Genomic DNA, 26,040 nt, shown 5'->3' with positions numbered 1-26,040 from the left:
ATGGTCATGAAACTCCTCAGTAACTTATAATATCCCTATATTTTACAAAAGGGGGTACTTTATTCACTATATATTCTCACTGGCTGTTTTTCCAATCATCTGGCCCAAACTTCTGCATCTGCCTGTGTAGACAGATGACAAGCCTCTCAGATGGCTATTAAATTTCGTGGGTCGTCCCCTCCGCCTTCACCACGAACACCAAACCCCCCCCCACCCCTGATGTGTGTGCTTTTAATAAAGTGGGTGTCCGCTTTCACCATGAGCTCATCGTTCCTCGTGTAAAGTGATGGGCTCCCCTCTCTGTCACCTTCTGCGCCTTGTGCCTCTTACTGCACTTGAATCTGTTCAGCTAAATGAAAACATTGCCTGGGATTAATGGCGACTCCATATCAGACGCACTCCCCACTCGGAATCACTGAGTTCTATCAGGTTCTGTCAATACGATGGATGGCCGAGGGGTGACATCAGGGCAGTACAGGAGTGTAGTCTGCGTGTATATACGCTGTGATCATCTACAGGGGGGGTTTCATTTGGCCCCACTTCTCAGACAATAATATTTTTTCACTGTGAGGGATCATCCCTTGTATTTCCAACCCTATATGAGCTCTGTCTCGGCCTACTGGGAATCATAAACCAAGCTATTGGAATATATATATTATCTTTGAGACTGCAGAACTTTTTTGTCTGTGTATATGTACAGACAGACAGACAGACAGATTGCCAGGAAGCTTCAAGACAGGCAGGAAAACACAGACAGATAGACAGAAAAATGGACAAATGTATATAGATAATGATGAATGATAAACCCCAGTGATAGGTCAGCCTAGTGATGGGTCAGGCACGGGTCAGCCTAAAATTTGTAGGATCTGCAAGTTACACATGGATTGGGTTGGTTCAGGACAACTGGATGCCCCTCCAGTAGGTTGCTGGTGGGCCTGACTCTTAGCCAGCCCACTTCATCCTTCCCTCCCAGTCACAACCCGGGTTTCTGAAGGCCAAAACATCATCTGCAGGTCAGGTGGGACTCATGTTGGGTAAGGGTGGGTTAGGTCGGCGCAGGTCAAAACATTTTTTTGACCTAGGCATCACTAATAGGCCTCATTTAGGTGACTTTTAGCTACAGACAGAATGGTTCCAAATTATCCAGCAGCTTCTGAGGGACTGAGAAGTATAAAGGGCTTTTTTGGCCACAGGAAAAATAGAGCTCACCACAGTTCACCAGAGAGAAATTGCACATCTCTTACTTGTAAACAATTCCTGGTGGCATAATTATAGGGCGAGCCATATTTTCACCCAATGGTAAATTTATCTTTAAGAATTCAAGTAGATGGTTGAGGAAGGTCTCTTCTGCACCAGATTTTCACCCAATGGTAAATTTGCCTTTAAGAATTCAAGCAGATGGTTGAGGAAGGTCTCTTCTGCACCATATTTTCACCCAATGGTACATTTGCTTTTAAGAATTCAAGTAGATGGTTGAGGAAGGTCCCTGCTAGGAATGAACTCTTTCCACTCTTTCCACATGCTCCTTAGTTTCAATATTTAGTCTTATTCCAAGTTACCCCCCAAAATAACTACGGGCTTCTTCCCATCCCCAACATTTGCAGCCTGATTAACGTCAACCGGACGTACAGATGGGAATGAAAAAGTAAAGCTCAGGGGAAAGCCGGCCCTTTCCTATGCCAGACACTATTAAACCAAAGCAAGTTATATTTATATTAGAGGGAGAGAGCCGTTATTAGCAGCGGGGTATTTCAATTCAATCACGGTATATATAAGTACATCAATGTAAATTACAGGTGATTAAATATTCATAAAAGACTTAATCCCAGCAGCTATTTACAATGTCCTTGGCAATGCTTGTTGTGTTTGTTACTGAATCACAGCCAATTCTCTCTGGAGATTCCGGAAAGGCACAGGGGTGATTAGACGCTTGCCTTCTCTTTGTTCTGTCAGCCACATCTTCACTCTTACTGTAAGAGGGTTCTCTAATAAAAAAAAGTCTCAACGTTTGGTTGAGGTCAACCCAACAGAAGCCAATCATCAGGTCCCATGTATTGGTCAGCTGTTTCAAAGCAAACCCCTTATTGGTTTTATGGGGCTACCTAGATCTACCCTACCCAAAAAAGCACCCCTTTGAGGTCTTGGGGCCATGGGTAAGATTGTCATCAGGACATATAAGCATCTGTTGTTTCAAGATAGAATTATGTTGTGTAATTATCCCAGTCTCATAGACTACTAAGGGGCTGATTCATCAACGACTGAATTAAAATTTTTAAATTTTTTTGTGCCAAAACCCACAAGTAGTGATGGTCAAATTTGCGTGGCTTTGCTTCGCCGGAAAATTTGCGAAATTTGGGAAATGGCGAAAAATTCGCGAAACGGGCCTGGGTCTCGTTTTTGACGCCGGCATCCTTTTTTTTACGCCGACGTCCGTTTTGGCCAAAATGCACAGGTGTCCAAAAAATGGACGCCGGCAGCAATTTTTTTTGACGCTGACGAATTTTCCCGGCCGTTTCACTAGTTTATTAAACCCGCGGCGAATCGTGCAAATTTGCGCCTGCCGAACAAATTCGCCCATCACTACCCACAAGCTCAAATTACCGGAACTTGAATTTTTGAGATTTATTAAAGGCAAAAATAACCTCAAATGCCAAGTTCATGTAAAAGTCAATGAGCCTTGTCATAGGGAAAATGGAAGAGATTTTTTTCAATTCCAGTTTTTCAAAATTTTCTAATATTTTTCAAAGTTGTTATACCCATGGAAAATGATAAGAAGAATATGAATTTAAAGCATTTCAGTTTTTTTTCAAGGTTTTATTCTATCAAGTTTTTAGACTCATGCTAGACCCATGGAAAATGATAGGTATAATATAAATTTAAAGCATTTGAGTTTTTTTCACGGTTTTATTCTATCAAGTTTTTTAAGAGTTTTGTAAGATTTTGAGTTTTCGAGTATTTCAGTTTTAAAATATGGGGGGATCAAGGTGCTCACTCAAATCTCACTAGCAAAGGAGCCATACAAGTGACAGTTGAAGAACCCTACAATAGGCAACAGCCTTGAATGGAACTCTATGATGAAAAGACCAATCACAAATACTGGCATTCTGTATAGAGGAATCTATAAGAATGTGTTAATCCTTGTTAGCTTCTGTAGAAGATAGTTGGACAACTCTTGGTCCATTTGCAACTGCAGTTTAGATGAAGAAGCCTCAGTAAATCACAGAATTATTACCATTACATTTGTGGCTATGGAATAATTAGATAGATTTTTTTTCTAAATCGTGTTTTGAAAATATATTATTTGAGTCTTTGTATGTTGTGAAGGCCACAATGGCTTGAAGAATAGATGAACCATACATAGATAATCACCTTTAAATCAATATCATTAGGAACGGCTCATGTCATGCCTTATGATCTTATTAGAAGATGAGTTGGCGTCCAGCTGATTTATCGCCCATTAGTCCAGGCGTGTTTCAGTAGTACTTGTGCATCATGTAGGAGAGCACTAATAGCAACCACAAGGAACCTACCTCCCTACTGTCTGACATTATCCTGCTAATTGAGTTCCCCTAATGCTTAGCTCGTCACAATTCCATCCCAGGTAGCATTTTACCATTGTTCTATCTACTGGAAGAGGTACAGAGAGAGGAAAAGTATTATTGTGCACATTAAGGGGTTATGGAGAAATACATGGTTAAAGGAACAATAAGCATTAGAGTTTTTCTCTCTGGGGTTGAAGGGTGGCACGGTCAGTGGAAAAATGTAAATGTTTTCCTTTTATGTAAAGGTTTGCATATTCATTTATTCATGGAGCAGAGTTCTGAAGGTGCAGCAGATGATGCTCCAGCAAGCACAATACAATTTGGCTTCAGTTTGTGAACAGTTAGAGATAGGTCAAGGATTATGGATGAATGAGTAGGAAGTGTGCTTTTCCTAGAAGAGGTCCTGGAAGAGGTCCCATGGGATTGTTGTTTGGGCTGTTTCATGGTGTTTAGTTTTGCAAAAAGGAAAGCCAGTGCTGCAAGTAATTAAGAACTGTTGGATGCTTAGATCTTATGAGAAACTAATTGACGGAGATAGGTTTCCAGAAGAACATTAAAGAGAGCAGTTCTTTTTCTGGGGCAACATTTTTTTTGCAGTTCAAATGACTGGGGCAACCCAAACTGGTAAAACCCAATCTGCCTATATATAGTATTATTATCTTCTGTGTATCTTATCTCTCTGTTTATATCAGACTTTAGACTTTAGATCAACTTTTACACCCATGGCTGCTTCTGACTTACTCTTAAACATGTCAATATTACTGTCCAAGGATTTAGGAGGTCCTAAAATGTAAATTTTTTTTGTCAGCCCTCCTTTAGGATTGCCACCTTTTGTTCTAGAACATACTGGGGGTCATTTATCAACACTGGACAAATTTGCCCATGGGCAGTTATTTATAGCAACCAATCAATTTGTTGCATTCATTGTTCTACCTGCAGCTGTCTGAGAAAAAGCCAAGCACTGATTGGTTGCTATGGGTTACTGCCCATGGGCAAATTTGCCCAGTGTTTATAAATGAGCCCCAACTGTCCTAGACAGCATAAAGGATGGGGTGGTGACGTAAGGATTGGGACTGTGAATGGGCAGGCTGTGACCCAAGAGGGCAGATTTAGTGAGATTTTCTGGTTAGGGCAGTGTTATCGATGGGGTCCATTGGATTAGAGAAGGAGCAGGGAGAGGGAATTGGGGCAAATATGGAAAAATCACCTAGGGATGATAAATTTACCGACAAATACCTGTATATTGCCAGTACTGGTGCCAGCATTGGCTGATATTTTATTGGCTAAGCTGGTAAAATACTGACCAGTGATGGGCGAATCTGACTCGTCTCGCTTTGTTGAAAATCCGTTGAAAGTTTATGGGCGACAAACTTAGCGAAAAAGTGGCAGCCCTACCTCCTTGTCATGCAAGTTTAACATGTGTGATCTACCTGCGGGTTGCGTGAGCTATACTTAACCCCTGAACCTCAAATTACACAAGGGTATATACCTGTATATATATAATACAAAGGGGGGTTGTGGGAGCACCCGCATTGCTAAGTAAAAATATATAGATACATGTTTTTGCCAGAATGATGTCATTAACTGAGATGTAAATGAGTGCTGGCAAATAACATGTCTATACACACCCTAGGTGCCCCAACAAATGTCTGAGAAATATCAGTTTGCTATCAGTTTCCCCATATATAGGGATTGGGACTAATTTTAACACCCTGGGCTGCCCTTTTATCCTCCTAATTAATGGGTTATCATTACCCTTCCGTTTATAGGCCCCAGTGATCCTAGTTGTTTCTTGACGTTGGCCTCTGTTAGCCCTGACACCTGTAACTCATTAGATGGCAACAATAACCAGTAATAGAATGCAAGCTCTGCGCTCGTGGGAGAGTTAAGACTGAGAACTGTAGGTGCTGAGTTACAGACCTTTCCTGGGAGCAGAGCCTTTTAGCAGAAAGCAGATTAGCTCTAATAGCCTCTAATGCTGTTGGGACTCGATTAGAAGCAGTGATTAAACTTGGCTGCTCTTGGGTCGATGCTGCTTGAAACTCCCCGGGCTTCCTTGTGTAAATACAATATACTGCTGTATTCTGTGTACAACACATGTTACTGACTGGAAGATCACATCTTTTAACCCTGCTGCTAGGTGGCTTTCTACTGTACAATTCACGCTCAATGCTCATATGGTTTATGTAACGCCGGGCTCCCAGATCTTCATCCAAAATCCATATCCTACACATCTGGAGCTTGTGTGTAATGTTAGACTTTATTGCAAAGTAAATATTACATAGCAGGACGCAACTTGTCACAGAGCTGTGAGCTATAAGCTCCCACAGAAAGGAAGGATTAGTTTAAAGCAGAGATGACTAAACCACCAGTATCATGAAACTACTAATAGTATTTCCATCCAATGTCAACCTATGCCTTAGGGTGCTGGGACTGCAATTGATTAGCAACTGAATTGGGTTATAGGCACAATCTCTCCCTACTATACCTGCTATCCCACAGTCACACTCCCTTCCCAGAGACTATTATTCCACTGTTACTATAGGCACCATCTCTCCCTACTATACCTGCTATCCCACAGTCACACTCCCTTCCCAGAGACTATTATCCCACTGTTACTATAGGCACCATCTCTCCCTACTATACCTGCTATCCCACAGTCACACTCCCTTCCCAGAGACTATTATCCACTGTTACTATAGACACCATCTCTCCCTACTATACCTGCTATCCCACAGTCACACTCCCTTCCCAGAGACTATTATCCCACTGTTACTATAGGCACCATCTCTCCCTACTATACCTGTTATCCCACAGTCACACTCCCTTCCCAGAGACTATTATCCACTGTTACTATAGGCACCATCTCTCCCTACTATACCTGCTATCCCACAGTCACACTCCCTTCCCAGAGACTATTATCCACTGTTACTATAGGCACCATCTCTCCCTACTATACCTGCTATCCCACAGCCACACTCCCTTCCCAGAGACTATTATCCACTGTTACTATAGGCACCATCTCTCCCTACTATACCTGCTATCCCACAGTCACACTCCCTTCCCAGAGACTATTATCCACTGTTACTATAGGTACCATCTCTACCTACTATACCTGCTATCCCACAGTCACACTCCTTTCCCAGAGACTATTATCCCACTGTTACTATAGGCACCATCTCTCCCTACTATACCTGCTATCCCACAGTCACACTCCCTTCCCAGAGACTATTATCCCACTGTTACTATAGGCACCATCTCTCCCTACTATACCTGCTATCCCACAGTCACACTCCCTTCCCAGAGACTATTATCCACTGTTACTATAGACACTATCTCTCCCTACTATACCTGCTATCCCACAGTCACACTCCCTTCCCAGAGACTATTATCCCACTGTTACTATAGGCACCATCTCTCCCTACTATACCTGCTATCCCACAGTCACACTCCTTTCCCAGAGACTATTATCCCCACTGTTACTATAGACACCGTCTCTCCCTACTATACCTGCTATCCCACAGTCACACTCCCTTCCCAGAGACTATTATCCACTGTTACTATAGACACTATCTCTCCCTACTATACCTGCTATCCCACAGTCACACTCCCTTCCCAGAGACTATTATCCCACTGTTACTATAGGCACCATCTCTCCCTACTATACCTGCTACTATAACCAGTCTGAAGGTAAGTTAGGATGAGATTTGGGGTGAGTGCTTATTTATGTCCTGGGTACCCCTGGAACTATAGCAGGGTGACTGTTACCCCAATGTTTCTATATATCTGTAACCTTGCTATGAGATATGGTCAGTTTTGGCAAATTGCTAGGGAGTTTTTATGCTATAACTGGATTTTTTATGCTACATTTATCATATTAGTTATACTATCTTTATGGCTGCTGTCTCAGATTGTATACTGAATAAAGGTGCACATACGTGGATTATATGTTGGATGGATAAGGTGTAAATTGTCTATTAGTATATGTTCCCCTATCTCTCTCCCTACACATTGCCAGGCATACAGTATAGATTTTCTTGGGTTATATGACACCTGTTGATCCTTTTTGAAACGAAGAACTAAAAGATTAAAGCGATTTTTAGCCTTGTTACCCCTGGCCTATAAATTCGGGAGGATTACAATCTGTGACAGCCTATCAGCAGCCTGTGAGCTGAGCGACAGTCTAATGGAAACCATGCTGCTCTCTACATCGCTAATGTAATTGGTTAAAGACCTTCCAGTCTCTCATCACAGCCACAGAAGATCAAACAGGCTGGGCTCATAATTAATACAGCGGCTTGCTAATAGAGCAGCTAACGAGGATTTACAGGGCACCCTTTTCATTTAGGCTTCATAGGAAGGACAGTGGACATGTTAACATGAGAACACAGCCCTAGGGTGCAGGGCAAAGCCACGGAGAGACTGGGCATAGGGGCTGGATCCACAGGGATGTGAGTTTAATGATTCATGAAACAAATTAAGGAAAGGCAAGGGTCACTTTGGCCCACTTAGTTTATTTTCCAGCCAAGCCCTCCATCCCAGTTCCTTCATTAATATTTAATATCCGTTCCATTTCAGCTCATTTAAAAGTTTACTACCATGACAAAAATCCTCTGCCCGGCAGAGACGGTTTAGATCCAAAGTTCTACAGAGTACACAGTACAATGAAATTCTTACTTGAACGCCTTCTTCACAGGCTAGACAATAAATTACCACTATTGCTGGAAAAGGGGTTCAGTCAAAAGAAATAGCCGTAAACATCACTCTCACGCCCAACACCAGAAATGATGCCCAGTGCACTTAATAAACCTTAAACACAGCAGCGACCAATCAGACATCTGCTAATCCAGGTTGCTCAGACTGTAAAATCAGACTCACTGGTGCTAATCCCGTGAAGTGCATCTCCTCTTCTCATACATCAGGTTATGCTTTTTAAAGGTAAAGTGATGCATTTGGACATCGTTATAACCTCGATAATAATCCCTATTGAAAACGACAGCTAAATCCTGAAGTGATACGAATCTGTTAGACAGCTACTCACCTCTTGCCTCACCTCCTACTCCATGCCACCCACCTTCTACTCTAAAAATTAACACCAGCTCTGGGTGCAGCGGGTCGGGCAAATCAGTCTGGACTTGGTGTGAATATTCATGATGTCCCTAGTGTGTGGGCAGTTCACAGGCACTCTTTAGCTGCAGCTTGGCACTAATAGGCGCCATTTCCGAGGTTAAAAATGAGAATGTAATGCTTCATGATTTGGGTTGGGTGTAATCTGGTTTGGGTTGGGTGTGGGTCTGCATAAGCAGACCTGTAGAGGTCTCTACTCTAGGGGCTTCAGTGTGAAGAGTGCTGCTGCCATCTTGCTTCTTTATCATTTAGGGGGTTAAATTTATTTATGATATAGGTACCCATAGGTCACCCCCTAAAGCTGCCATCCTAGGCAAGGGCCCTATATGGTAGATACAACCCTAGAGCTGGTTCATTTTTTAAAGAAGAGAGTAGGAGGGAAGCAATTAAGGTCTCTTGGCAGTGCCAGTTTGTTAGGCAGTTTTAACAGCATAAGGAGACTCATAACAATGTACTAGTGCACTGGGTGAATTATTTTTGATCCAGGATCAGATTTTTGATCCAGGGACTAACCCCATTGCCATTTTGGAGTCAGGAAGGAATTTTTTTCCCCCTCTGAAGCAAATTGGTGAGGCTTCAAATGGGGGTTTTCACCTTCCTCTGGATCATCTGGCAGTTAGGCAGGTTATATACAGACAGAAGGTTGAAGTTGATGGACGTGTGTCTTTTTTCAACCTGACTTACTTTGTTATTATGTTAGGTCTGGTAACTGAGAGGGTTTGTATAAAGCAGGGGGAATCAATTTGTCTGATCAAGTCCACTAAATGTGGTACAAGTGACATTCCCATATACAATATCAGCACAATCAGCTATTATTATAATTGCTCTGTTCTATGTGGCCCTTTCAGATGACGTAGCACATGGCCAGATACTGTCCATCATTAAAGTCAGACCAACATATCCACCAAACAATCATGTACTACGGGGCTATCACTTCCAATCAGTCTGTTGGACGTCCGTGTCCTGCTCATCTCGTATTGTTTATACCTTTAAGGCTTCCAACTGGGTCCCTTTCCATTGAATTTCCTGCAGCAAAATCTAGATTTAATGATTTTAAAAAAATAAAGCAGGTCAGCAACCATCAAAGCCCCCTGCTGATACCCTCGTCCTTTCCTCCGCTCGCTCCTCGTTCTTTTTATATTTTAGAATCACATGAAACAAAACCCATCAGCTGTGGGGTCAGTGACTGGAAATGTACCCCAAAAATACTAGAGCCAATAATAAAACATCTTTCCAATGGTAGGGTATTTATAGATAAATAGGATCCTTCCTATAGGAGCTGCAAGGAATAGAGAGGCTTCCATGGATTTAGAAAAGTGCCATTAATATTAATAGTAATTAACCATAACAGCATTTCTGCTTAATTATTAAAGGGGATTTAAGCCCCAAAAATAAGAAAAATGTCATTCTAAGCAACTTTGCAGTATACGTTCATTACATATTTAAAGTTATTTGTTATGTATAATTGCTGCTGAAATCAGCATCTGTCTGCACTCTTGGTTCTGACTCTTGAAACAAAGTACAGGTATGGGATCCGTTGTCCAGAAACCCATTATCCAGAAAGCTCCAAATTACGGAAAGGCCGTCTCCCATAGACTCCATTTTAACCAAATAATCAAGATTTTAAAAAATGATTTCCTTTTTCTGTGTAATAATAAAACAGTAGCTTGTGTTTGATCCCAACTAAGATATAATTAATCCTTATTGGAGGCAAAACCAGCCTATTGGGCTTATTGGGCTTATTTAATGATTACATGATATTCTAGTAAGGTATGAAGACTCAAATTTCGGAAAGATCCATTATCCGGAAAGCTCCAGGTCCCGAGCATTCTGGATAACAGGTCATATACCTGTAGTGGAAAGCAGCTTATACACAGCCAGGACTGCCCCCACAATGACTTGAATGCTTCTTCATGGGTCTGTTAATCAGGTGACGTCCGCTGCATTGTTTCAAGAGACAGAACCAGCAGTGCAGAGAAAAGCAGTGTAGAGCAAGAGTCAATGTCAATGTGAAGTAATAGTATAGTCTTTAGTATAGTGCAATTGTATTTCTATGGTGCTTCGTACACTGCTGTATAAATGGGCCCCTAGATGTACATTCAGGATCATTTCACAGAACAGGGCCAATTACCCTTTACTGTATCTGACTCATTTGCATTTACTGCACTGCTGCCCTTGTCTGATTTACTGTAGGTATGATGTATGATACATGCGACGTATGTAAGAGGAAGAGATACATGTTCCAGAGACAAAATTAACAAGCAAGAGTATAATTACAGGGGGAAGAAGACCCAGGAGGTACAAGGGGCCCCATGAGGCTATAATTAATGAGCATTTTCAACATGTATTGGTAAAACAGGACAACCACTACATATGTTGGGGCCCTAAAATTAATTTGCCATGGGGCCCAGTTATGCCACTGATAACAATGGATTCTTAACAAGTCATCTCCATGAACCCATTCCTACAGTTGACTTTAATAATTAAAATGATGCTCCTTATTAATTATAATGGGACCCAGTCGTGATATTGCTGATGGGTCTGTGTAGGGCTCTCTTATAAAGATCAAAAATCTGATCTTGTCAGTCTCAATCTCAGACACTTGGGTCCCTACACTACAGCTACTGTCCCTTATTACACCCCCTCCAGCTAATCCTTATCCAAAAACAGCTTAATTGTGACTTGATAAAACTGACTCTACTGTATGTGAAAGTAGATTGTAAGCTCCACTGGGGCAGGGAGGGATGAGAATGATAGATAATCTCTGTAAAATGCTGGGAAATATGTTGGTGCTATAATAAAAATAATGAAGGTATTCCCTTTACTTTACAACACATCCATCCTGCTCCAAGTGAAAAAAAGAAACTCCTTCTCTCTAAAGGGCTGGTTCACCTTTAAGTTAACTTAAATGCTAATTTTTAGAACGGCCAATTCTAAACAAGCTTTCAACTGGTCTTCATTATTTGTTTTTTAATATATTTTTTTAAATTACTTTGCCTTTTTCTTCTGACTCTTTCCAGCTTTTAAATGGGGGTCACTGACTCCATCTAAATACAAATGCTCTGTACGGCTTCACATTTATAGTTATTACTACTTTTTCTATTCAGACCCTCGCCTATTCATATTCCAGTTTCTCATTCCAATCCATGCATGGTTGCTAGGGGAATAAAAAAATAAAAACCAATTGCATTGCTCTCATTTACATTATACTAAAAGGTAATTTAAAGGAGAACAACCCTTTTTATACACACTAGGGGGGAGTCATCTGCCAAACCTCTACCAGCAGAGGTGGAATCAGTGGGATCGACTTACTCTATCTAGTTACACCACTGGGCTCCCCATACCCATAACATGCCCCATGGCTGCCACCCATAGTAACATAATACGGGTATGGGACCTATTATCCAGATTGCTCGGGACCTAGGGGTTTTTCCAGATAATGGATCTTTCTGTAATTTTGATCTCCATACCTTAAAAGGGTGGTTAACCTTTAAGATAACTTTTAGTATGTTATAGAATGGCCAATTCTAAGCAACATTTCAATTGGTCTTCATTATTTATAGTTTTATAGTTATTTGCCTTTTCCTTCTGACTCTTTGCAGCTTTCAAATGGGGGTGACTGACCAGTTCTAAAAAGGAAATTCTCTGTAAAGCTACAAATGTATTGTTATTGTTACTTTGTATTGCTCATCTTTCTATTCAGCCCCTCTCCTATTCATATGCCAGTCTCTTGTTCAAATCAATGCATGGTTGCTAGGGGAATTTGGACCCTAGTAACCAGACCACTTACAATGCAAATGAAAGAGCTGCTGAATAAAACGCTAGATACAACCTTCAATAGTAAAAAATAAAAAAACCAATTGCAAATGATATCAGAATATTGCTCTCAACCCTAGAAAATCATGTAAACATTAAATAAACCCAATAGGCTGGTTTTGCTTCCAATAAGAATTAATTATATCTTAGTTGGGATCAAGTACAAGCGACTGTTTTATTATTACACAGAAAAAAGAAATCATTAAAAAAAAAATTGGATTATTTATGTATTAGGAGATAATAATTCAGAGCTTTCTGGATAAGGGGTTTCCAGATAATGGATCTCATACCTGCTTACTAAATGTCTCTGGTTCAGCCACTTGCCTTTAGCAGATAGCCATCATTCTGGGAAATGTGGCACCATTTATAGAAGCGTGCTACATATATGTTTGCAAATCCGTTGGTCTCTATAGAAAGCAAATGCCAATATGTCTATGATAATAAGGGTTCATGTATAAGGGGCTCTGCCAAACCTCTGCTGTCCCTTTCTATTGACTCCAGCACAGAACCCCAGGCCTGTGTGTCACTCATTGGCTGGGACTGAGCTTCTAATGTGGATTTCAAGGGCAGTTATGAAAGTGTATATGACAGCTGGACATTGCACGGCTCCCCAATTGCAAATGATATCAGAATATTGCTCTCAACCCTAGAAAATCATGTAAACATTAAATAAACCCAATAGGCTGGTTTTGCTTCCAATAAGAATTAATTATATCTTAGTTGGGATCAAGTACAAGCGACTGTTTTATTATTACACAGAAAAAAGAAATCATTAAAAAAAAAATTGGATTATTTATGTATTAGGAGATAATAATTCAGAGCTTTCTGGATAAGGGGTTTCCAGATAATGGATCTCATACCTGCTTACTAAATGTCTCTGGTTCAGCCACTTGCCTTTAGCAGATAGCCATCATTCTGGGAAATGTGGCACCATTTATAGAAGCGTGCTACATATATGTTTGCAAATCCGTTGGTCTCTATAGAAAGCAAATGCCAATATGTCTATGATAATAAGGGTTCATGTATAAGGGGCTCTGCCAAACCTCTGCTGTCCCTTTCTATTGACTCCAGCACAGAACCCCAGGCCTGTGTGTCACTCATTGGCTGGGACTGAGCTTCTAATGTGGATTTCAAGGGCAGTTATGAAAGTGTATATGACAGCTGGACATTGCACGGCTCCCCTTCGCCGAGAGGTTAATGTGCGAGGGGCTGATAATGTGCAGATGGGGGGGGGGTTTTGGAACAGATCATTAGAGGATTCTATTCCCTGGGGGCATCCATTAAATAATGAGCCAAGTGTCCGAGAGATGCTGGCTGTGAGCGTGTGATCGATACCAGGGTGGAATGTTTGTGCTGTGCATGAGAGATGAGAGACATGGAATCTACCTGCTGATGGCACATTCCAGTTTCTGTTTTTTTATGGTTATTTTTTTTAGGGATGCACCGAATCCAGGAAAACAAGAAAGGAAAAAATGTTTTCCCCTTCCCACCCCTAATTTTCATATGCAAAATGATGGTTCGGATTCTGTTCGGTATTCGGCTGAATCTTTCAAGAAGGATTCGGGATTTCGGCCGAATTCAAAATAGGGGATTCGGTGCATCCCTAATTTTTTTTAAAAATAAATATTCCTTAAATACTCTGAATGAGTCAGCACAGTATCCTCATTATAGTTACATAGTTACATAGTTAAATTGGGTTGAAAAAAGACAAAGTCCATCAAGTTCAACCCCTCCAAATGAAAACCCAGCATCCATACACACACCCCTCTCTACTTTTAATTAAATTCTATATACCCATACCTATACTAATTATAGACGCACTTTCCTTTTTGTTTGTAATTTGCCAGTAATTTGAATTTTAAAGGGGTTATGTAATAAAAGGCACTATGTTTGCGCAGGAGCATTAACCTATAGCGACCAATCAGTAGGTAGCATTTACTGGTCATCTGTTTAAAAGCAAACATCTTATTGGATGCTATGGGTTACTGGTCCTGGGCAACTTAGTGCCTTTTATTACATATGGGGGTAAGTGTTTTGACCTCTACCCTCTGCTCATGATTAGTGTAGGTCTTTATTTAGTATGCATACAGGATCAGCCAGTAATGACTCTGTATGCGTCTGGCACATATTCGCATCCAGGCTGCCCTGCATCAGCTTTTCAGGAGTTAATCATATAGTGAATAAAGTAGCCCCTCTTGTAAAATGTAAGGATATTATAAGTTACTGAGGAGTTTCATGACCATATAAAAACAGAAGGCCGAAGGCCGAGTGTTTTTATACAGGTCATGGAACTCCGAGGTAACTTCTGATATCCTCATATTTTGCAACTGGGGTTACTTTATTTATTATAATACACAAGTTTCAATGAGTCATGTGACTGAAATGACATCAGAACTCACCGTTTATAACTGATGACATCAGAACTCACCGTGGATATAATTTATAAGATATTAATGGCTTTTGTGTATTATATACAGATATGGGAAACTCTGAATTACAAGCCATCTCGCATTAAGTCCCATCTTTAGCAAATAATTCTAAATTTTGGAGGGGGGTGTGTGGCCATGGGGAGTGGAGTGAGCTTTCTGGCAATGTAGTAATTAACCTCTGGGAGGTTGAAAATAATAGGATTTCATACATATTGCTATTTGGATGTCAACCAGTTTCCTGTAGCTGCTGGGAGTTGTAGTGCTGTTGATAACTCCAGGTTGGGCAATCCTACTTTATTTAGATGATTATTATTACATTGGGGTCTTTTAAAATCTATTCTACCCCCGTCACTATCAAAAGCCAACCTTAATTGCAGGTTGGAAAAAAAATAAAACCGAAACATGCAACCATCATAAACAATAAATGAAACGACCAACTGCAAATGGCTCTAGATTACAACTGTCCAGATCATATTAAATTGTCATCTTTGTTTCTTTATTAGTAGAGATTTGTTTTACTGTGTACTTATACTTGACTCCCCCACCCAATTCCCCTTTTCTTTTCTGTAGCCCACCCCTTTCCCGATAAAAATAATAAAGAAAGAATTTAAAAAATAAAAGTTCCCCTTTAAATATGACTCTGCTTCCCTGAATGTTATTTCATGACAAACACATTATATCCAGTTGGCAGTTGTTTACTGAGTGCCCCGAGGGGGGTACAGACAATTAGGTGGTGGGAGTCGATGAAGGGTGAAATTATTTAAAAGTGTCTGTTTTTGGGGAGAAAAAAAAAAAACAAAGGTTTCCAAGCAAACAAGCAAAACCACAAGCAAATAAACAGTGCGGAGGGGTTAAAGCTTCCAAAGTTTCCATCCCGTGCCCCAACGTCATCGACATGATATAAATATATTTATATTTGTGTTGCCCTCAGTCTTTCCTGGGCTGGTGCAGTGTTTACTTGCAGGGTCTCAGTGCAGGGGTCCCTAATTCTAAAAATGTTCTTTAAAGTGGCGGCTGTAGTAACCCTTTCAGTGCCACCTGCCATAGAACCTACAGGACGGATAGAATACAATGGCTTTAGAGTCAGATACTCACCTCGCTCTTATAATTCTCCTATAACATTTGTTGCCAATAAACGGTCTGTTTGTAGGTCTCTTATTGGGCAAATAAACAGCCTAGTGTTTAGGGTTATATCCAGCGACCTTGCAAATATGCCAGGGGGCACGTGCTGAGACATAAAAGACTTTTATCCTTGTTTATTCCACAATCAGAACATATGTGATGTCATTCTCTTTGCCCACGACTGCTGCCCAAGCGGATTCTATGATATCAGTAATATTTGTGTTGCCTTTTATGTTCTTTTTCCTAGTCCCAGTCTACTAACACCTCTTAATTAGTGATGGGCCAATTTGTCCCATTTAGCTTCACCTTGAAACGGGTGAAAAGATTTGCAAAACGCAAATTTTGAGGCTGCCGAGAATTTCGAGGCCGGTGAAAATTAACGCGCATTCAAGTCAATGGGCGTTCATTTTCATAGCAAATTTTGGCGAAACGCTGAAATTCACCGCCTGCAGAATAAATTAGCCCATCACTACTCTTAATGGAGTGGTGTAAACAACAGACCCCCTCACACACACATACATCTCACAGAGAGAGCATCTGGACTGAGAGTTGTATCCAAAGATGCCCCAGTAGCTCTCCATCATCTTTTCTGCTGATTCACTGCACATGCTCTGTGCTGCTGTCACTTACTGAGCTTAGGGACCCACTCACAATATACAGTACACAGAGAATAGAAATGTCACAATAGAAGGCTGATTAGTAATTAATACAGATAATTACTACATGGCAGCACAGAAACCATTGCAATTAGCATCAGAATTTAATAATCAGCAAACCTGTAGCATCAGCTTATATTACAGGGGAAGCTCATTTTCTGCTGGATAATTAGTGACGAGCCCTAAGCTTAGCTTCTCAACAGCCAATCAGAGCCCACTGAGCATGTGAGTGTCACAGACACTTTCCAAGATGGTGACCCCCTGTGACAAGTGTGAAGTCCTGGATCATTGCTGCTATTGACAAGCTCAAACTTTAGCCTCGTGCAATAAGTTCACTATATAAAATATGACATTTTCAGCCCTATTCAGATTTAGGGTTGTTAGGGGATTTAGTTAAAAGCACAGGAGCTGTCACCCACCTCCCCAGCAATAGAGGCCCCATCCCCATTGCGAACCCCCCTGATAAAATTAACCCCTGCTGAGGTCGCAGTAAACCAATCCCCCTCCACAGCAGATCTTGTGGACAACACAGGTCTGGGGTGGTGGGGCCAATAAGGATCTGGGCCCATCAGCATTTCTCCCAGTCTGACCCTCCATACCTCCCAACTGTCCTGCTTTTAGAGGGACAGTCCCTTTGAAACTCTTTGACACTCTTTTGAAAGCTCAACCCGCAGTCCCTCGTTTGTACTGGAAAGTCCTGTTTTTCTCTCCACTGAACAGGCAGAAAAAGAAACAACGTTTCTTACTTAATTGGCTTTTGGAGGAGAGCCCAGAACAGCCACAGCCGCAGATAAGATACTTTTGTAACAATTTTGAGATAAGCAAATAAGTAATTGTAACAATATAAGATAACAGGTCCCTTAGGAAAAGTTAGACTCACAGCTGAAAGGGCAATTCACCCTCATTAGCAAAACTGTAATAACTGGAAAAAAAACCTCAGAAATATGTTCAGACTTTCATAACCTGTCAAATTTTGTAAAATGGTAATTGGGGGTGTGGCCACAAATGGGTGTGGTAAAAAATTTTTACTACGCTTCGTGCTACGCTCTTTTTATTTCCAAAATGTTGGGGGTATGGCGTGTTATGTGTGGCGTGTTCTTTGGCGAAAGTGGGGGATGGGATAGGTGGTGTGTGGGGGCGGTGAGAGGTGGGTTGTGTTGGGAGTTTGTGGGTGGGTGGTTAGGATAGTAGTGGGGTGTGGTTTAGGATGGGTAGTTGGTGAGGGATGGAGCGAGTGTGGGAGGGTGTGGGGGGGAGTGGTGGGTGGAGTGGAGGGGGGGGGGGGGGGGGGGGGGGGGTGGGGGGGGGGCGGGAGTGTAGGGGAGTTGGGTGTTGGAGGGTGGGGGTGGGGTGGGGCGCTTGAGGAGGCGCGTTGGCGGGGGGGGGTGGGGCGGGGGGGGTGTGGGGGGTGTGGGGTGTGTTAGAGAGGTATTGGTGGTGGGGGCGTGTGGGGTTGGTGGGGGGGTGCGTTGGTGGGGGGGGGAGGTGGCTCGAATGGGCGGCGGGGGGGGGGGTGGGGGGGGGGGGGGGGGGTGTGGGGTGGGGAGGAGGGATTGGAGGAATGGCGGTGGATGTTGCCCAGATCAGTTAAAGCTAACTGCCGACTGGTTTCTGTGAATGACTGGGCAGCATAGCTGAGAGAATCTCAGTGCACAATTGGTATATAATAGATACATAGTAGCTGAGGTTGAGGAAGGACACACACCTTTGTCCAATTTAAATCTTCAAAGAAACAGTCGTTTTTTGGATCTTAATTTGTGGATATACATTGTAGAAGAGAAGAAGAGAAACCTACGGGACATTTAAATGTGTTTATGCCAAAGAGAATGGGACTGAAAAGACCAGTATCATTCTGTAAGGTGGTGCGTGGGTTAAATCAGTCCGGAGCACAGACATTTATCTTGGAAATAACACACACATCTTAAAAGCTCAGTAAGGCGATACCCCCCCCCCAGCATAGGGAAACCGGACTGCTTACAGTCACCTGCGACCTCCACTTAAGGCATTAGCCCCTAACAGTCTCCCAGCTAATCCCAGGATTAACCCTTTTTATTGGCCTATAAGCATACATATGTATTCCAGACCTTTGGCCTATTGTTCCGCTTAACCCCTTCCCTCCCAGCATGAAATCAGAGGGGCCCCACGACCGATGGTGGGTTCTGGCCTTGTCACTCAACGTCAATTCTTTAATTAGCTTGTGGATGCCAATCAATGGGGCCCCCTAAGGGAGCGGTAACCAAACTCTGATGCTTCTTTTGTGGTCAGCATGTTAAAAGCTTTCAGTAACGGTGACAGCTTTATTTTTCCAGAAAAGGGGGCCCTCGGGCGAGGAATTCAATCCCCCATTGCCTCCCCTTGGGTAGGGTCCATACTGGGAGATAAACATACAGTATATACAGTGCTTCCATTACTCTGAGCGAATACCTGTTACTCAATTTCATTTCATCCACAGTTGGGTTGGAGAGGCACAAGGTCCATCAGGAGACAACTGGCCACCAATAGAGTTGACACCTTTTCCAGAAAAAAATACCGGCCTCCTATATATTTGTTTTTTTTCCCTATTAATAACAATGGGATCAACCATCATTTTTACTGGCCAGGTGGCAACCCTACCCACCAACCATTCTAATCTCTTCATTCAACTTCTTTCTTCCATTGTTCTTACCCTTTCTCACTTTTCCCCTAATTTCCTCCAGTCTTTCCATTTCTCCTTCCCTCTTTTCTTGTCTAACACCTCCTCATCCATCTTCCTCACTTCTTTATTTCTCATCTCCACCTAATCTGGCTTTCTGGTTCCTCACCCTCTATTGCAAAAAGAAAGACTTACACTCACACACCCTGGCCGTCCAGACTTCAGCGACTCCCAGGTGCTCGATGCTAGAGGGAATGGGCAACCTCAAAAACAACGTAGGAACGCTTGAGAAAGGGGTCACGCCCCGAAACGTTGCATCCGCAATAAACGAGCAAGGTTTTACCTGCTGAAATTACCCATGTTGTGCCGGTGTGTCCTGTTCCTCACCCTCTATTACCTTCTCCTATCTTCTCTTCTTTGTCCCCAGTATTTTCTCCCTGGTTTACAAGCCTGAAAGGGATATTTTTCATAAGGTTGCAGTATTCCTGGATCCCTACATGTGCAATATTTAGAACTGCCCAATAAATAAAGGCAGGGCCTACTATTTAGTTTCCATTTCAACTAAGAACACCACCAATGGTGTCAAAGCCCATAAGCACTTTATGCTATTACCGGAAAGTAAGGAAAACCCTCCTAGGGTAAAGGGAGAAGAAGAAATAAAGAGACTTCTGTGTAGCCATGGGGGCAGCCATTAAGGTTGAAATAGGGCGCATTGTTACATATAGGCTGTCTAGAATACTAGATGTTGGTTGGCAAGATAGTGTTCCATAGATATGGAATAGGGACATATGTTGCCCCCCACCTCCCTAGACCACCCATTATACTAGAGATAGTGACTAGGCTTGTGTTACACCATCAGATTGCAAGCATTTGGAAACACAGATCCCTATAATCCTATAATGTCATCGGAATGTAACGTCTATTGCATTATTTATGTGTGTTAATGCTGTTGTAAAGTTCTGTAGGACTGCTCGCAAATAATACTGCTAGATTGTGAGCTCCTGGGAGTATGGGCCCTATAAAACCTTTATGTTATAAGCCGTTCTACACATTATTGCTCGGCAGAGATAAGGAAGCACTCTATTCCTCATGCAAGAGAGCTGCTATGGATGCTGTACATGTATATTGTAGGTCTGAAGCCGAGAGCTACAATAGCTTTGTGTAACTGGCCGGGCTGATGCTACATGGCATGTAGTCATTATTGTGAAGGGTTCCCAGACTCCCGCCCATGTTTCCCACAGAGAAGACAAGGACTAAACTTTTATTTTTCTCTTTGCGTTGCTCTTGATTTGTTATGATAACTCCTTGCAGGTTTATTTTGCTCACCCCGGGGAGCTTGGGGTCTGCAACCTGACATAACTTCAACTGCTGACGCCGCTGGTTTATAAGGGCAGGGACCGACATCTGCTGCAGGTCTCTTGGCCCCCGAAAAAATGTCCTTGATTTCTTCTTAAGTTTTAGCTCTGAGGGTATGCAGGGAGTTTTAGTTCAAAACTTGAGATGGCCTTAAGTTCTGAACCAAAACATTTTTTTGATTCTTACGATATTATCTTTTTGTCTATGGTGGGAGACAGGTCGACCGATATCAGCAGAAGACTTGGAGATCAGGCAGCTCGTTGATCGGGCTAATTTGAAGGCACCTGAAAAATTGACCATTGTTATTGCTGAATCATCAGATACAGGTAGAATTCTATTGTTTTCCATCAGTATATCTGACGATTCAGCTCTACTCGTGTGTATTGAAATGAACAATTTTTCGTGGAAAGATCTTTTCCAGGAAAGAACGTAATTGTAACGTCTATGGCCAACTTTAGAGATTTTGAACTAAAACTCGTAAATTAGGTCTGGGCCTTGGTACCAATGTCTGGGAGCAGAAAGACTTGCTCTTATTAGTGAATTCCTAATTCCATCAGGGCATCTTACTAGTGAATTCCAAATTCCATCAGGGCATCTTGCTTTGTGCCTGTTTTAAGCACCTTGTCCTAGTTTCTTATAGAAGTCGGTCTGAGCAAACAAGGTGACGGTTAAAATGCCAGAGAGGAGGACGTGTAGGATAGAGCCTGTATATAATAGCAAAAAAATAATCCCAACTTTAAGAACCTCAATTCTCAGTGTGCTTTTTGGAGCCACAGGTTTTAAAGGCAAAGCAGAAGTGGTTGAGGGATGAGGCTGAAGGGTCTGTGACTGTTGCTAACAGAGGAGCAAGTGGTTTTTGTGGAACAAAACAACACCTTGGGGACAATGCATCAGTTCCTTTACTGCAAGAAACCCCTTCTCATGTCAGCGCATGAATAAATCAGCCCCCCGGTGGGGGGCTAGCAGAGTGCCAGCCGGGACCTGGGCTCTACATTAGGATTGAGTTCCTAGACATAACCTCTTCCATATGCCATTAAATATGTATATTTGGATATGAACATGTAAACACTGAGACTTGCCCTGCAGTTCCTCATTGGCACATGGAGATTTACTGGAAACAGCAGCTTCTACTATTGGGAGACTTGGTACGTTCCAATCAGCATCATGTGTATATGAGCTAATCAGGCAGGTAGTAACACACACATACACACCCGCTGAGAGACATAGGACAGACACCTGCATTCATGGGGAGTGGTGGAGTAGTACAGCGAGAGAATAGAGTGTACTGACTGACTAAATGACTGACTAACTGAATGACTGAAATAGACAGACGGAAAGACAAAAGATGGGTAGGCAAAGTTAGTAACAAAGATCAATGGATCTATATGTGATGATATATTTCACCTGATTTGCCCATTTATTGAAGGGGATCTCAGAGAAGATAGAAATAGATAAATGTAGACGATATAGATGATAGACTGACAGACACATAGATACAAATACAAGGTGATAGATAGATTTAGCTTATGAGAAAGATAGACTCACAAATAGAAGATGATATAAATAGAAGCCAGAATAGAATTATGTAGAGTGATAAACATAGATAAATACGTGGTACAAATACATCCAAGATAGTAGAAAGACAGACAATGGACATATGATAAATAGATAGATGATAGATGATAGATAGATAGATAGATAGATAGATAGAGAGAGAGAGAGAGAGAGAGAGACAGACAGACAGACAGACAGACAGACAGACAGACAGACAGACAGATAGATAGATAGATAGAAAGATTATATAATAGATAGATAGATAATAGATAGATAGATAGATAGATAATAGATAGATAGATAGATAGATAGATGATAGATGATAGAGAGAGAGATAGATAGATAGATAGATAGATAGATAGATAATAGATAGATAGATAGATAGATAGATAGATAGATAGATAGATAGATAGATGATAGAGAGAGAGAGAGAGAGATAGATAGATAGATAGATAGATAGATAGATAGATAGATAGATAGATAATAGATAGATAGATAGATAGATAGATAGATAGATAGATAGATAGATGATAGAGAGAGAGAGAGATAGATAGATAGATAGATAGATAGATAATAGATAGATAGATAGATAGATAGATAGATAGATAGATAGATGATAGAGAGAGAGATAGATAGATAGATAGATAGATAATAGATAGATAAATAGATAGATAGATGATAGAGAGAGAGATAGATAGATAGATAGATAGATAGATAGATAGATAATAGATAGATAGATAGATAGATAGATAGATAGATAGATAGATGATAGAGAGAGAGATAGATAGATAGATAGATAGATAGATAGATAATAGATAGATAGATAGATAGATAGATAGATAGATAGATAGATAGATGATAGAGAGAGAGATAGATAGATAGATAGATAGATAATAGATAGATAAATAGATAGATAGATGATAGAGAGAGAGATAGATAGATAGATAGATAGATAGATAGATAGATAATAGATAGATAGATAGATAGATAGATAGATAGATAGATGATAGAGAGAGAGATAGATAGATAGATAGATAGATAGATAGATAGATAGATAGATAGATAGATGATAGATAGATAAATTATATAAAGATATAGATGTAGAAGTTATTAGAATGATAGACACAAATGGAAAATGATACAACATGATATCAATGAAAGATAGATATAGATTAGATGGATAGATTAGATAATGATTGATTGATTGATTAGATACATAAATGATGAATAGATTATATAACTAGATAAAGAAATAGATATATGTTATTAGAAATATAAACACACAAATAGAAGATGATAGAACATGATATCAATAAAAGATAGAGATGGATATTTAGGTAAATGAATAGATATAGATGGATTAGATAGATGATAGATAGATAGATAGATAGATAGATAGATAGATAGATAAAGAGATAGATAATAGATAGATAGATAGATAGATAGATAGATAGATAGATAGATAGATAGATAGATAAAGAGATAGATAATAGATAGATAGATAGATAGATAGATAGATAGATAGATAGATGATAGATAGAGGTCTAAAGACAGATGGCAGATAGATGATGGCAGTCAGTACTCTACTTGGGTTATACAGGGGTGTTATATACAGTATATAGTGGTGCCGTTTGTGTATATAGTGAGTATCTGTAGTTGCAGCAGACAGGAGATATGACACACAGGGACAGACAGACTGCAGTGGGACTGTATAACTGCACATAGTATATAGGGACCAGTGTGCTATCCAACCTACTACTGACACTATATTACCTTTCTTTTAGGTAGTTGCACCCATTGTGTCTATGCAGCACATGCCCACCTGTATTTAACTCTTGCCTTGTTTCTTGCACATTATTAGTGATATTTAGCTAACGTGCAGAACTCAGACCAACATTATGTCCAGGTCTGGCTCAGAAATAACATAGCAAAAGTCAGTTCTACTCCAGGTCTTTGAATCAGTTTTAATCAGCAGGCTGGCAACATTGATTCAGGAGCAAGAACCAGCAGTGCAAAGAATAGAAACAGACACACACTGATTTAAAACCAGTGGAAATTAGTAGTTATGTTATATGGGAATGATGGTCATTGTGATCATGGACCTGCTGTGTGACTTATAATATCCCTATATTTTACTGCAGGGGGTATGTTATTCACTATATATACATGTCTATATGTGGGTGTGGGTACAGTTTTCCGTAGACAGAAGAAGTAGACTGAGCAAAAGGAACTGCTGGGGAACGTTCCCACTTTCCATATGTCCTTACCACGAATCCCCAAAAAATCTGAGCCAGAGGGGGTAATAAATATTATCCCTATGTTGTACTACATTTCCCATAATACAATGCAAGACTGAGGACCATCTGTTGTAGTGCTGGAAAATACTTTTTTTTTTTTTATCCTTTTCCCTATACACCACCACAATCACCCTGTGCCGCATTCCATTGACTTGAATAGGAAACACCAGGCAGCACCTGCACTCGCATTGTCAGGAGTTCCCAGTTTAAGTCAATGGGAAGTGGAAAGAGGGGCACTTTTTTAGCTGGAACCTGCCAGTGTGAAGTTGTAACTTTCTGCCTATTCCTGTTCCTACTGAAATACTAATGCTTTCAAGCGCATAAAAAAAGTATATGTTTCTATGTATTTCTCTTGGAATGCTTAACATATTGTTGTCTCCTGGAAGAGTTATAGGATTGTATACACGCACAAAGGCTGAAATCTGTCAATACCTTAAAAAAATTTCCATTCACGCACGTTTAGTTCATTGCTGCCCATTGGAAAACTCACAAACTGATACTTGGTCTGTGATCTGAGCACTGCGAAAACTTGTACTGTGCAACTAAACTCTGCTTATTGCTATCTATCATTTATCTATCTATCTCTATCTATTATCTATCTATCTATTTATCTATTTCTATCTATCTATCTATTTATCTATCTGTCTGTCTGTCTGTCTGTCTGTCTGTCTGTCTATTATCTATCTATCTATCTATCTATCTATCTGTCTATCTATCTATCTATCTATCTATCTATCTATCTATCTATTATCTATGTATGTATCTATCTATCTATCTATCTATCTATCTATCTATCTATCTATTATCTATCTATCTATCTATCTATCTATCTATCATCTATCTATCTATCTCTATCTATTATCTATCTATCTATCTATTATCTATCTATCTATCTATCATCTATAAATTTATCTATCTATCTATCTATCTATCTAGCTCCGTGCAGTAGAAGGGTGTATATATCAAACATATAAATATTTACAAACATTTTCTACCTATCTATCTTATATGTACTTTTATCTATTAATCTATATCTTTCTTGGTACAGGTATGGGACCTATTATCCAGAATGCTTGGGACCTAGGGTTTTCTGGATAAGGTATCTTTCTGTAATTTGGATCTCCATACCTTAAGTCTGTTACATTAATTATGTAAACATTAAATAAACCCAATAGGCTGGTTTTGCTTCCAATAAGGATTAATGATATCTTAGTTGGGATCCAGTACAAGCTACTGTTTTATTATAACAGAGAAAAAGTAAAAATTTGTTAAAGATTTGAATTATTTGGATAAAATGGAGTCTATGGGAGACAGTCTTTCCATTATTTGGAGCTTTCTGGATAACGGGATTCCGGATAACAGGTTCCATGCCTGTATCTGTGTGTGTCTGTCTAACTGCATCCCTTTCTATCGGTACAAGAAGCTGAGATGTCCCGCTGCAACTGTTTGTGGACCAGTTTGGTTGGACATGAGCACACGTAGGGGCATATTTATTAAGCTGTGTAAAAT

General features: G+C 40.7%; 1 protein-coding gene across 1 annotated transcript in view; it reads right to left on the bottom strand.

The window, feature by feature from the left end:
* ntrk1.L (neurotrophic receptor tyrosine kinase 1 L homeolog) overlaps window positions 1–26,040 on the bottom strand; it is a 74,415-nt gene that overhangs the window by 47,286 nt on the left and 1,089 nt on the right. The gene's annotated exons all lie outside the window — the stretch shown is intronic.

Source organism: Xenopus laevis, chromosome 8L (assembly GCF_017654675.1).
Source record: "Xenopus laevis strain J_2021 chromosome 8L, Xenopus_laevis_v10.1, whole genome shotgun sequence".
Lineage (NCBI taxonomy): Eukaryota > Metazoa > Chordata > Amphibia > Anura > Pipidae > Xenopus > Xenopus laevis.
The sequence above is the reverse complement of the archived record's forward strand: the minus strand, read 5'-3'. Positions and strand labels throughout refer to the sequence as shown.